This window comes from Ceratotherium simum, chromosome 26 (assembly GCF_057802395.1).
Source record: "Ceratotherium simum simum isolate JZ-2026a chromosome 26, ASM5780239v1, whole genome shotgun sequence".
NCBI classification, from domain to species: Eukaryota; Metazoa; Chordata; class Mammalia; order Perissodactyla; family Rhinocerotidae; genus Ceratotherium; species Ceratotherium simum.
Genome location: NC_141925.1, coordinates 31,469,623 through 31,482,502, shown reverse-complemented (window position 1 = coordinate 31,482,502; position 12,880 = coordinate 31,469,623). Strand labels below are relative to the sequence as shown.

Sequence of the window (12,880 nt, the reverse complement as noted above, 5' to 3'; positions counted from 1 at the left end):
TGAAACTCTCACTGTTTGCAGATGACGTGATCTTATATATAGAAAACCCTCAAGAATCCATCAGAAAACTATTAGAAATAATCAACAACTACAGCCAAGTGGCAGGGTATAAAATCAACTTACAGAAATCAGTTGCATTTCTATATACCAACAACGAACTTGACAGAAACAGAACTCAAGAAGAGAATCCCATTTACAATTGCAACAAAAAGAATAAAATATCTAGGAGTAAATTTAACCAAGGAAGTGGAAGACCTATACAAGGAAAACTATAAGACATTACTGAGTGAAATCAATGATGACATAAAGAAATGGAAAAAGATTCCATGCACTTAGATTGGAAGAATAAACATTGTTAAAATGTCCATACTACCTAAAGCCATCTACAGTTTCAATGCAATCCCAACTGGAATCCAAGGACATTCTTCACAGAAATAGAACAAAAAATACTAGCATTCATATGGGGCAACAAAAGACCCCGTTTAGCTAAAGCAATCCTGAACAAGAACAACAAGGCTGGAGGCATCATAATCCCTGACTTCAAAACATACTACAAAGTGATAGTAATTAAAACAGCATGGTACTGGGGCCGGCCCCGTGGCTTGGTGGTTAAGTGAGTGCGCTCCACTGCTGGCGACCCGGGTTCGGATCCCGGGCGCGCACCGACACGCTGCTTCTCTGGCCATGCTGAGGCCGCGTCCCACATACAGCAACTAGAAGGATGTGCAGCTATGACACACAACTATCTACTGGGGCTTTGGGGGGAAAAATAAATAAATAAAATCTTTAAAACAGCATGGTACTGGTACAAAAACAGACACACAGATCAATGGAACAGAATTGAAAGTCCTGAAATAAAACCTCATATCTACAGGTAGCTAATCTTTGACAAAGGAGCTAAGGACATACAGTGGAGAAAGGAAAGTCTCTTCAATAAATGATGCTGGGAAAACTGGATAGCCACATGCAAAAGAATGAAAGTAGACTATCTTCTTTTGCCATACACAAAAATTAACTCAAAATGGATCAAAGACCTGAAGGTGAGACCTGAAACTATAAACCTCCTGGAGGAAAATATAGGTAGTACACTACCCGTCATCAGCCATAAAGGGATCTTTTTGAATTCCATGTCTACTCAGACAAGAGAAACAAAAGAAAAATTAAACAAGTGGGACTTCATCAGATTAAAGAGCTTCTACAAGGCAAATGAAACCAGGATCAAAATGAATAGGGAACCCACCAGCTGGGAAAAAATACTTGCAAACCATAAATCTGACAAGGGATTAATCTCCATAATATATAAAGAACTCACACAACTGAATAACAAAAAAACAAACAACCCAATCAAAAAATGGGCACAGGAAATGAACAGACACTTCACCAAAGAAGATATACAGATGGCCAACAGGCACATGAAAAGATGCTCAACATCACTAATCATCAGGGAAATGCAAATCAAAACCACACTAAGGTATCATCTTACACCCGTTAGAGTGGCTATAATCACCAAACAAAAAGCAACAAATGCTGGAGAGGCTGTGGAGAAATGGGAACCCTAATCCACTGCTGGTGAGAATGCAAACTGGTGCAGCCTCTATGGAAAACAGTATGGAGATTCCTCAAAATTAAAAACAGGGCTGGCCCCGTGGTGTAGCAGTTAAGTGCGCGCACTCTGCTGCTTGCAACCCAGGTTTGGATCCCAGGCACGCACTGACACACTGTTTGTCAGGCCATGCTGTGGCAGCGTCCCACATAAAGTGGAGGAAGATAGGCATGGATGTTAGCTCAGGGCCAGTCTTCCTCAGCAAAAAAAATAAAAAAATAAAAAAGAGGAGGATTGGTATGGATGTTAGCTCAGGGCTGATCTTCCTCACACACACAAAAAATTAAAAACAGGAATACCTTACGATCCAGCTATCCCACTACTGAGTATTTACCCAACAAACCTCAAATCAACAATCCAAAGAGACTTATGCACCCCTATGTTCATCGCAGCATTATTCACTATAGCTAAGAAGTGGAAGCAACCCAAGTGTCCATCGACAGATGACTGTTTAAAGAAGATGTGGTATATATATACAATGGAATACTACTCAGCCATAAAAAAAGACAAAATCATCCCATTTGCAACAACATGGACGGACTGGAGGGTATTATGTTAAGTGAAATAAGCCAGACAGAGAAAGACAAGCACTGTATGACTTCACTCCCAAGTGGAATATCAGCAAATACATGGACAGAGAGAACAGTTTGGTGGTTACCAGGGGGAAGGGAGTTGGGGGATGGGCACAATTGGTGAAGGGGCGCATTTATATGGTGACCGACAAATAATAATGTACAACTGGAATCTCACAATGTTATAAACTATTATGACCTCAATAAAAATTTTTTTAAAAAATGATAGAGTAACTAATCAATATATTATTGCAAAAGACTGTCATAAAAAAGGCCTTTTTCTGGAGATTCAAAACATTATAAAAAGAAACAAATTACAATGGAACAAATTTTAGAGTTTATATTTATAGAAAACAATTTTAGGACAAAAGTTAAAAAATTCAGCAAAATAGTAGTAAATTATATAACAGTAAATTATACGCTACCATATTATAGGAATTATGTAAATTGCATAGCAGTGATTCTTAAATTTCCATGTTATCGGATGCCTTACCAAAAGTATTATGTTATTGGAAGTGATATTTAGATTAATACTTTACATACATTACTTTCCTCTAAAAAATATTAAAAGTTGGAGGTACATCATGGGGTAACATTTTAAAGAACTGCTTATCTTTCCAGATACACCTCACTAGTTACGAGATCCGGGTACCATATTGCTGTTATTTACTTGGTTGGAATTCCAAAGTGTCTGGACATGAGTGTGCACTAGTGTTTGTAAGATGGCACCCCTACAACATCTCCCGGCTCTGGAGTGTTCTGGGTAAGGGACAGGTGCCTTAAGGCCCCATGCTGACCAGAGGCAGCGATGGCAGCGTGGCGATGGCAGGGGTGGTGGCAGTCGTGGTGGGGGTGTGTTACATGAATGAGAGAGGGAGATGCAGAAACCTCCAGGGGTCTGAAGTCTGTCAGGGGAATTTGTTGTTCAAATATCAAGAGGTCCAAAGAAATCAGTTAGATAAACTAGAAAGAAAAGACAGTCTAGAAGTAGAAAGTGGGAAGAATGAGGAGTTGGCCCGTTAGTATCTTCCTTGTTCTGTTGCTTAGAAGCTGAGCACTGAACCTGGGGTCTTTTGCCAACCCAAGTGGCTGCAGGCAAGGAAGGCTGGGAGGCCTTGCCACAGATCGCCCCTGATTCTCCCGGGGGCAGAGTGGAGCCAGGAGCCAGTTTGCAGGTTCCCTTCACAGGTGAACACCTGTGGGGATCAGTCAGCCCTGCTGAGGCTGTTCTGAGAAGTGTTCGTGCTGTCACACAGGCTGCCCTTGCACTATGGGGCTGGGGCAAAGTGCAAATAGAGACCACGTACCATATAGCTAAATGTTCAAATATATATACATATAATTCAAGCAACAAATGGTTGAATAACATATGTCACTCCTTTTTCTCTGGATAAACTAACCCTTCACACTGACCAGGAAGGCCAGGTGCGAATGTAATTCTCAGGCTCCTTGGAGTCTCGCACCAGACATGGTGAGAGGAGGGGAGCCAGCCCGGCTAGCTCTTTGCCCCTTCTCTTCTCACTCTCAGCTCTTTCTGACACTGCGAAGGCCCCACCTCTGCGTTCAAATCTGTCCACATTCCTCAAAACTGCCACCTCCTGGGCACACGCAAGCCTAGAGAAAGGCACTCCCTAGTGGCAAGATGCCACGCCTCACGATGGCAGACCCGGGGAAGAGAGGCCCTCACAGGCCAACTCTGGGAACGGGGCTGAGGCTGTTTGGGTGTAGAATTCTGGAGTTCTTGGTAGCTGGGGCATGGATTAGAAGAGGGGTCAAGCAAACTGACTCATGGGCCAAATATGCGCCCTCCACCTGTTTTTATAAATAAAGTTTTATTTGAATATAGCCATGCTCATTCATTTACACATTATCTACGGCAGCTTTCTTGCTACAGTAGCAGAGCTGAGTAGTTGTGACAGAGATCATATGCCTGCAAAGCCTAAAATATTTACTCTCTGGACCAAGTGGGAGTGGGCAGGCTCCAATGGGCTTGCCTCCTTGGCTCCAGGCTTGAGAGATGTGGCTAGAGGAAGGCCAGAGTGGAGTTCCCTAAAGGGTGGAGACTCCAACCTGAATCTGACCGTGAGGAAACATCAGACAAATCCAAACTGAAGGAAATTCTGCTAAAACAATAGGCCTGTGCTCTTCAAAATGTCCCTGTCATGAAAGACAAAAAAGGGTTAAGGAACTATTCTTGATTAAGGAAGAGTAAAGGGACATGACAACTAAAAGCAGTGAGATGACTACAAGACTGGATCTGGGAGCAGGGAAAAAATATGCTATAAAAAAACAATATTGGGACAACTGGAAAAATTTTCACAGGTCTGTTAATTAGGTAATAGCACTGTATTCATTTTCATTCCCAATTTGAGAATTATGCTGTGATAATGTAAGTAGATGTCTTGTTTTTTAGGAAATACACAATAAAATAATAAGGATAAAGGGATATGATGGCTGCAACTTACTCTCAAATAATGATAATAAAAATGCATACATGTAGAGAGAGAAAATAAAAATAAAGCAAATGTGGAAAAATGTTAACAGTCAATCTCTGTGAAGTCTTTCTAGGAGGTCTTTGTATTCTTGCAAGTTTTCTATAAGTTCAAAATTATTTCCAAATAAAAAGTGGAAAAATAAAATATAGGGCCAAGGCATTCCATCTTCCCTCCTTACTCACTGCACCCCTCCTCCCACCATTGTGCTCACTATCATTCAACACTATAACAAATAACAACTGAAAAGGACATGAGTATAGTTATGGAAAGGAAGAAGAAAAACAAGTCATTTTTGGCAGCGGATGTAATGACCTCTGCAAGGCCCGCAGCGGTCTTCTTAGGTTTTGTTGACTCACAAGATGACCCAGGCCTCCTCGGCGCAGCTAGAAGGCTACAGGGCAGGAGCCGCAGCAGCCACAGAGCAGCCTCAGGTGTTCTTTGCAGCGAGGTCCTTGCTGCACTTCATTCAGTAGGTGCAAGGAGTCGAGATCAACACTGGGGCCTTTACGAGAGCTGCTTTGATGTAAAGCCCCATGCCTCACAGAGACGATCTCACAGTTCCACAGGCGTAGCTTCCAGGGTCTCTGCACGGGTCGTGCCCAGTTACAAGAGTTTCACACGCAGGAAGCTCAAAACAATCGTTTCCCCATCGGGTAGTTAGAGGTTCGCCAGTCCAGATGCAATTGACTAATGATCATTTTTACCAGAAGCAATGTTGCCTAGCTAAATAGTTGACACATACTTTCGGGGAGATAACCTAAGGTTAGATTCCAATGCGGAAGTGTTTGTTAACCCTTTGCCCATAGTCCACCTCCACGACTTTGGCTGACATTTTCAACATAGAAAAGGACAAGTTAGCACATTCTGTGATCACAAGGATTTGTATTAACCAGTGGGGTAAGGATGGCCCCTCCATGTCCTGTGCAACTGGAATAGTCTTTGGCTATCTGTCTTTATAATGCCTAAAAGACCCCCTTGATTCTGGGAATTCTAGGCATTTTATATCAAATGATATTACACCATAGTTTTCAGCAAATCAAATATACTACAATGAAATTTATTTAACCTTTTTAGAAACAGTGTAGTTTTTCCCTAAACACTAAGTGCAAATCAAGAGTTTCATCCAGTCTAATAGTACAGCTTAGGCCTTTACAATAACCAATGATTGCTTTAAAAATCTGCATCGCTTTTGAAAATGTTTGCATTCCCATAAATTTTCACTAGATGGCAGCAGAGGACACTGCTCAGGCTCCAGTGCAGCCTTAAATTGACTCAAGCATTCTGGGTCAAAAGCTGTGGTCAGACTCCAGGATGCTGTTTAGGTGTCCTGGGGTTACCCTTTCCCACACATGGAGAGCTTTCTTTAACCTTGTATTGGTGACCCCAAACCATATTAAACTGCTGTCATTGTAGCTCTGCCTGGACCTGCTGGCCACCGCACAGCCCTTTGTCTGCTTAGGTGCTCTCAAACCTCTCTCCATGTAGATTCAAGTTTAAGGGGAATTGCAGTCAACTTGGCAGTTCCGCCTGCTTTATCAGGTGGCAGCGCATCACATGCATGGGGTCTTCAGGTTCATTCTTTTGTCTTTGCAGCCCCCTCCAACCCTCCCAGCGAGACATTAACCTATCCCGGTAGCTCAGCTGCAGTGGGTTTCGGCCCAGGTCCCCTTCATAAACAGTGAGCAGTGTCTCCTCTTGGTGTGAATCTGGTTTTACTCCAGCCCGCTTCTGCCCTAATCTCTTGTCATATGCCGCAGAGTTTTCAACTTCAGAGAACGGGCAGATGGACTCTCCCTCTCAGACATTTAATGCCTTGTCAGCTTTCCTTCCCCACCCCTCTATCTCACAGTCCATTGGTCAAACTGCATCGAGGGTCCGAAAGTCTAGCCCACTGCTCCACCACTCTGCAATGCCCATGGGGGCGGGTCTTCTTAGATTCAACTAATTCAGATTCACAAGACCACTGCGGGCCACATACCATCCTGGCCTATTCAAGGCCATAGGGCAGAAACCACACATGCTAGCAAGGCAGTGTAGATATTCCTAGCAGTGGGAATCTTTACTGCAGTCCACTCAGCAGACGGCTCAGGTGCAGGAAGACAAGAGCTACACCAGGCAGTCACTCCGATTTAAAAACCTCATGCCCCCGACCCCCGCGAAAATATCTTTGGTGACAACTCCATAGGCATGGTTTCCAGGGTCCCCACAAGGGACTTGCGGGTTAGAAAAGGAACCTAAGGCCATGGTGACTCCCAGTCCAGACAAAAGTTACAAACCAGGAGTCATTTTTATTATAAGCAAAGTTGCCTAGTCACATAGTCTACACATACCATCTTTCTGTTTTCAGGAAAACATAGTTAGGAAACTAATCAGAAGTCAGATTCTCATATAAAGGAGAAAAGACTTTAATACATTACTCACAACCTAGAAATTAAAAGAATCGAATGGAAAACTCCTAAAATGAATGAAGGAGTTCAGCAAGGTGGCCAGATAGGGGGAAAAAGAGCCTTTTTATATACCAGCAATGATTAGAGAAGTAATGGGACAAATATTTCTCCTATAATAGGAACAGAAACCATAATGACTTAATATACATCATATACATAATATACCAAAACATGTTCTAGCCCTACATAAAGAATACTTGAAAACTTGATTGAAAATTCCTGAATAAACGAACCATGTTGATTGGATGGAAAGAGTCAATACTGGAGAGATGTAAGTGCTCTTCAAATAAACTACAAATATCACATAATCCCAATAAAAATCCCAGTAGAATTTTTCTAAGGAATTTGAAACACTGATCCTAAAGTTTAGCTTGGAAGCATACAGGTGCAAGAAAATTTTGGAAGAAAAGACTTGAACTTATTTTATAGATATCAAACCTACTAGAAAGTTATAGTGATCAACAGTGATCAAAAGTGCAGCTTTGGCTCTGAAATATGTGTACATATCAGCAGAGCTGAATAATTATGTTCAGAAAAAAACACTTCAGTTTTCTTTTATGTTGACATAACACCTATACATAAAACACATAAATCTTAGGTGCAGAGCAGTGAATTTATACATGTGTCTACATCTGCTTAGCCACCACACAGATCAAGATATAGATCATTTCTGGTACCCCAATAGGTTTGCTGGCGCTCTCTCCCAGTCGTTATCACTCCCCCCATCAAAAGTAACCATGGGTTGGTTTTGCCTGTTTATGAACTTTATACAAATAGAATCATACAGATGTAACCTTTTGTGGTTGGCTTATTTTGATCAACACTGTATATGTGATATTCATCCAAGTGCGTGCATGTAGCAGTAGTTGTTCTTTTTCCTTGTTGTAGTATTCCATTCCATACAATAGTATTCTATTATATGAATATAACATAATATAGTTATCCATTCTAATGCTGATGGACATTGGAGTTGTTTCCAGTTTTTGGTCATTATGTATAAAACTGCTATGAACATTCTCATTCATGTCTTTTGGTGGACATAAGCACTCATTTACGTTGGGTATATACCCAGAAATGGCACTGCTAGGTCGTAGGATGAACATGTAAGTATAGTTGTAGCAGATACTGCCAGTTTTCCAAAGTGGCTGCACCACACTGGGGGTTGAGAGTCTTGGTTTGTAGTGGTATCTCAATTGTGGTTTTACTTTGCATGTCCTTGATGACTAAGGATACTGAATGACTTCTCATCATGCCTTGCCCTTTGGCTATCCTCTTTTGTAAAGGTCAGTGCAAGCCTTCTGCCCCTCCTCTCCTCTAAAAAATTGATTCAGATGTTTTCTTATCAATTTATAGGAGTCCTTTGTCAGATACATTTCGCAAATATCTTCTCCTGGCCTGTCATTTACCTTTTACTTTCTTAACGGTGTCTTGATGAATACAAGTTCTACTAATTCAATTAATGTATAAGTTAATCCTATTTAATTTATAAATTAAATTGAATTAATTTGTTACCCGTTTATAGCTACTGTTATTTGTGTCTCATTTAAGAAATCTTTGCCTGCCCTTACAATTAACATTGTCTTATGTTTTTTTAATAGTATTATTGTCTCATTTTCCACATTCAGGTCCATGAAGGTTCTGAAATTAATTTTTGTGTATGGTGTGAGACAGGGGTCAAGGTTCATGCTTTCTCGTATGACTATCCAATTGACCCAGCCTCATTTATTGGAAAGACCATCCATTCCCCCACTGAATTGTACTGGAGGTTCTAGCTAGTACAGTTAAGGTAAGAAAAAGAAATAAAAGGTCCAGATTGAAAAGGAAGAAAATGGTCTTTATTCACTGATGACATGATTGTCTATGAATAAAATCCTACAGATTGTGTAAAAAGCTACTCAAACTAATGAGCAAGTTTAGCAAGTTTTCAGGATATAAGATCAATATACAAAAATCAATTGTATTTCTATATATTAGCAATAAACCATTAAAAATTTATAAGTAGGGGCCGGCCCGGTGGCGCAAGCGGTTAAGTGTGCGCGCTGCCCTGCAGCGGCCCGGGGTTTGCTGGTTCGGATCCCGGGCGCGCACCGACGCACTGCTTGGCAAGCCATGCTGTGGCGGCGTCCCATATAAAGTGGAGGAAGATGGGCACAGATGTTAGCCCAGGGCCGTCTTCCTCAGCAAAAAAAGAGGAGGATTGGCGGATGTTAGCACAGGGCTGATCTCCTCACACACACACAAAAAATAAATAAATAAAAAATTTATAAGTAATACTATTTGCAATAGCATAAAAAGTATGAAATAATTAGAGTTAAATCTGACACAAGATGTGCAAGGCCTGTACACTGAAAACTACAAAACACTTCTGAGAGAAATTACATAATACATAAGTAAATGCAGAGACATACCATTTTCACAGATCAGAAGACTCAATATTTTTAAGGTGTCAATTTTCCCTAGGTTTATCTATGGATTCATTGCAATCTCAATAAAAATCTGAGCAATTTTTTTTGTTAAAACTGGCAAACTGATTCTAAAATTCATTTTGAAATGCAAAGGCTATAGGATAGCCAAGCCAACTTCGAGAAAAAAGAACAAAATTGAAAGATTTAAATGACCTGATTTCAAGACTTATTATAAAGCTATGGTAATCAAGACCATGTGATATCAATGCTAATACAGATAAATAAATCAATGAACAGAATAGAGATTCCATAAATAAACTCACATTTATATGATCAATTGATTTTCAAAAACGTGGCAAAGGCAATTTGGTAGAGAAAAACTAGTCTTTTCAACAAATGGTTGAAACAACTGGGTATCTACATGCAAAGAAATTAACTTCTACCCATATCTCACACTATATATGAAAATTAATACAGCATAGATCGCAGACATAAATTTAAAATTTAGAACTATAAAACTTCTTGAGAAAAAGTGGACAGAATCTTTGGGGCCTTGGGTTAGGAAAAAATTTCTTACATATGGAACCAACAGCACAATCTAAAAATAAAAATTAATAAATTAAACTTTATCAAAATTTAAAAAGTTTGTCTTTGAAGTATTTAAAAAGTCTGCTTCTGAAACATGCTTTTAAGCCACAGACTGGAAGAAAATATTGAGTCACATAACTGGAAAGACATATCCCGATAATGTAAAGAACTTTCAAAACTGAATAGTAAGAAAATGAAGAACCATGTTGATAGCTTTGTTTGTAAAAAAAAAAAAAAAACCAGAAACTGGAAACAACCTAAAAGTCCAACAATGTGTGAATGGATAAACAAACTGTGGTATATCCATGTAATGGACTACTACTCAGTGATAAAAAGGAAATGAACTATTGATACACTCAGCAACACTGCTGAATCTCAAAATAATTAAGCCCGACTCTCCTCCTCCCAAAAAAGCACACAGTAAACATTCATAATACAATTCTATAAAATGCAAACTAATCTATAGTGACGGAAAGAAGATCTATGGTTCTCTGAGTAGTGGTCATGGCAGACTGTGACTGGGAGGAGGAATTGCAAATGGGCAGAAGGAAACTTTTGGGGGTGGTGGCTACGTTCACTCTTGATTGTGGTGACGGTTTCAGGGGCATATACATACATACATAAAAATCAAATTGTACACTTTAAATATGTACGGGCTTTTTGTAAGTCACCTCAATAAAGCCATTTCAGACAAAAGGTGTGGAGGAACACAGAGGCCACATATGGTGTTTTAAATGGCCCAGGTTTTGCCACGAGACAAAGCTGGGCTGACAAGTCACTGAGACTCCTCTGTAGAGATAATACCGCCCTCGCAGGGCTTAAGAAACAGCGAAAACTCAGGTAAAGCCCATGGCACTCGGCTAGGCACTCACCTTGGGCGCGCCATGCGAGGTGGAAGGGCGGCGGCAGGCAGCCTGCAATCAACTTCAAGCTGGAGCGCATTTTGGGTCTGTGACTTGAAGCAAGTTCCTTCACTTCTTGGTTTCACTGTCTCAGCTGCAGAGGTGATTAAAAGACACGATACACCTAACCAGCCAGGCGCCAGGGACACAGGCGAGGAGGCGTCACGGCGTTCTCCGAAGGAGCAGGTGGAGGTAGGCTGACCGCGCCGGGGAGACTCCGGCTGGCTGCTGGCACCCGACGCAGGCGGGCGGAGGGGCGGCAGGAGTGACCAGAGTTGGGCGCCATGACGGCTGGAAAGCTCAGAGGATCGGAACAGGAGGGGCGGCAAACACCCGGGCGACCCACACCAGCACCGACCCCCACGGGGACACGTCCCACCCTGCCCCGCGCCCTTGGGCGCAGGCGCAGTGAGGTGGGCGGGGGAAGAGCCCCGGCCCCTAGCCCCGCCCCGCCCTAAGCCACGCCCCTCTCCCCGCCTCCTGGTCGGGGCCGCCCGGGGGAGGCGAAGCGGCCGGGCTGCGAGCTGCTGTGCAGCGGCAGGTGAGTGCGGCGAGGCGGTCGCCGGGGCCCCAGGTTATTTGCACCGGCTTGTTTGCAGGAAGGGAAAGCGGGGCGTTGCTGGTGCTGAGTGGGACGGGGTCCCTCCGCTCACTTAGGACCGAGCCCCCAAGTCCCGTCGGGAGTGGGACAACGACGCGGGAGGTGCTTCCTGCATCCTTGCGCCGGCGTCAGGGGCACTGTTGCAAAGCCAATGCAGCCCCTGGGTGGTTTGCTTCTTCCCGGGTGGAGAGTTTTCCGTTTAAATACAGTTGTTGCTTCCCGAGCTTGTGAAAGATGACCTATTTTAAAGTTAAAACAAAGTCCCCAGTCCCATCTAGAAATGACTTCTTAGGGGCACCTCCATTAGATTGCCCCAATAAAGGTATGTTCTTGTATTTTTTCTTGAAGCAAAACAAAATAAAATACATTCTTATCAAAGTATTGCTCTACTACTCAGTTTCATTTCTGAAAACCCCTGTAAAATGTAATGTATGAATGCCAATATAGTGTGTGAGCACATGAGGGAACAGGCACAGAGAAGCAAAGTCGCCTCCCAAAGATGTCACACCTATGACGGGCAGAGTCAAGGTCGGAAACTCAACATTCCGGCTTCAGAACTCTGCGCTTCTTGCCTGTTCAATATTGCCTCCAGGCTACGTTCTTGTCAAACTGTGGTTAGACATTTATTTACCTCAATTGCTTTTTTTTTTTTCATAAAGAATAAAATGGCTGGATCCTGGATACTAATTTGCCTCACTAATAGATGAGGCAAAAGTCACCCAGGGTCACCTGATGTGTTCCATTCATACCTGAAATTAAAAGTATGTTAGGAAATTGTTATTTTACTTGTGATCACGTTATGAAAAACTTACTTACTATTGAAAACACTCATCTATTTCATCCTTGTCTTAAGGTAGTCAAATCTGTGTGTGAGAATACTTGTAGTTTTATAGTAGCCTTTGTCCATTCCTTAGAGTTACAGTGGCTCCCTTAAAGAGGAGACCCGTCTTCACTGCGAGCTGGCCCACAGTCCTCTCCAGGGCTGCACGGTGGCTGCCAGCCAGCTGAGTAGACTCATAAGTGGCCGTGACTGTCAGACTCTCTTGATGCTTGGCAGGCTGCTGAGTTTTATTTCCCCACCATAGCAATATCGAGCACTATAGGAACAAGAATAAAAACTCTCTATAGATGACACACCAAAACACAAACTTTGCTTACAAAATAGTACTACAGCTTTTCTTCTGTGTAGGCAAAGCCTTTTAGGTGGACTTGAGAGGTTCTGTCTGTGTTTAATTTTGGTGGGGTGTGTTTCACATGTTGTCAGGAA

General features: G+C 42.2%; 1 long non-coding RNA gene across 1 annotated transcript in view; it reads right to left on the bottom strand.

Annotated features, from left to right (window-relative positions):
• LOC147913646 (uncharacterized) overlaps positions 1-11,421 on the bottom strand; it is a 31,439-nt gene extending 20,018 nt beyond the window's left edge. The window contains exon 1 of the long non-coding RNA XR_015548576.1: positions 10,983-11,421. This is a non-coding gene — a long non-coding RNA (uncharacterized LOC147913646). The remainder of the gene's footprint in view (positions 1-10,982) is intronic.
• Positions 11,422-12,880: the final 1,459 nt, after the last annotated feature.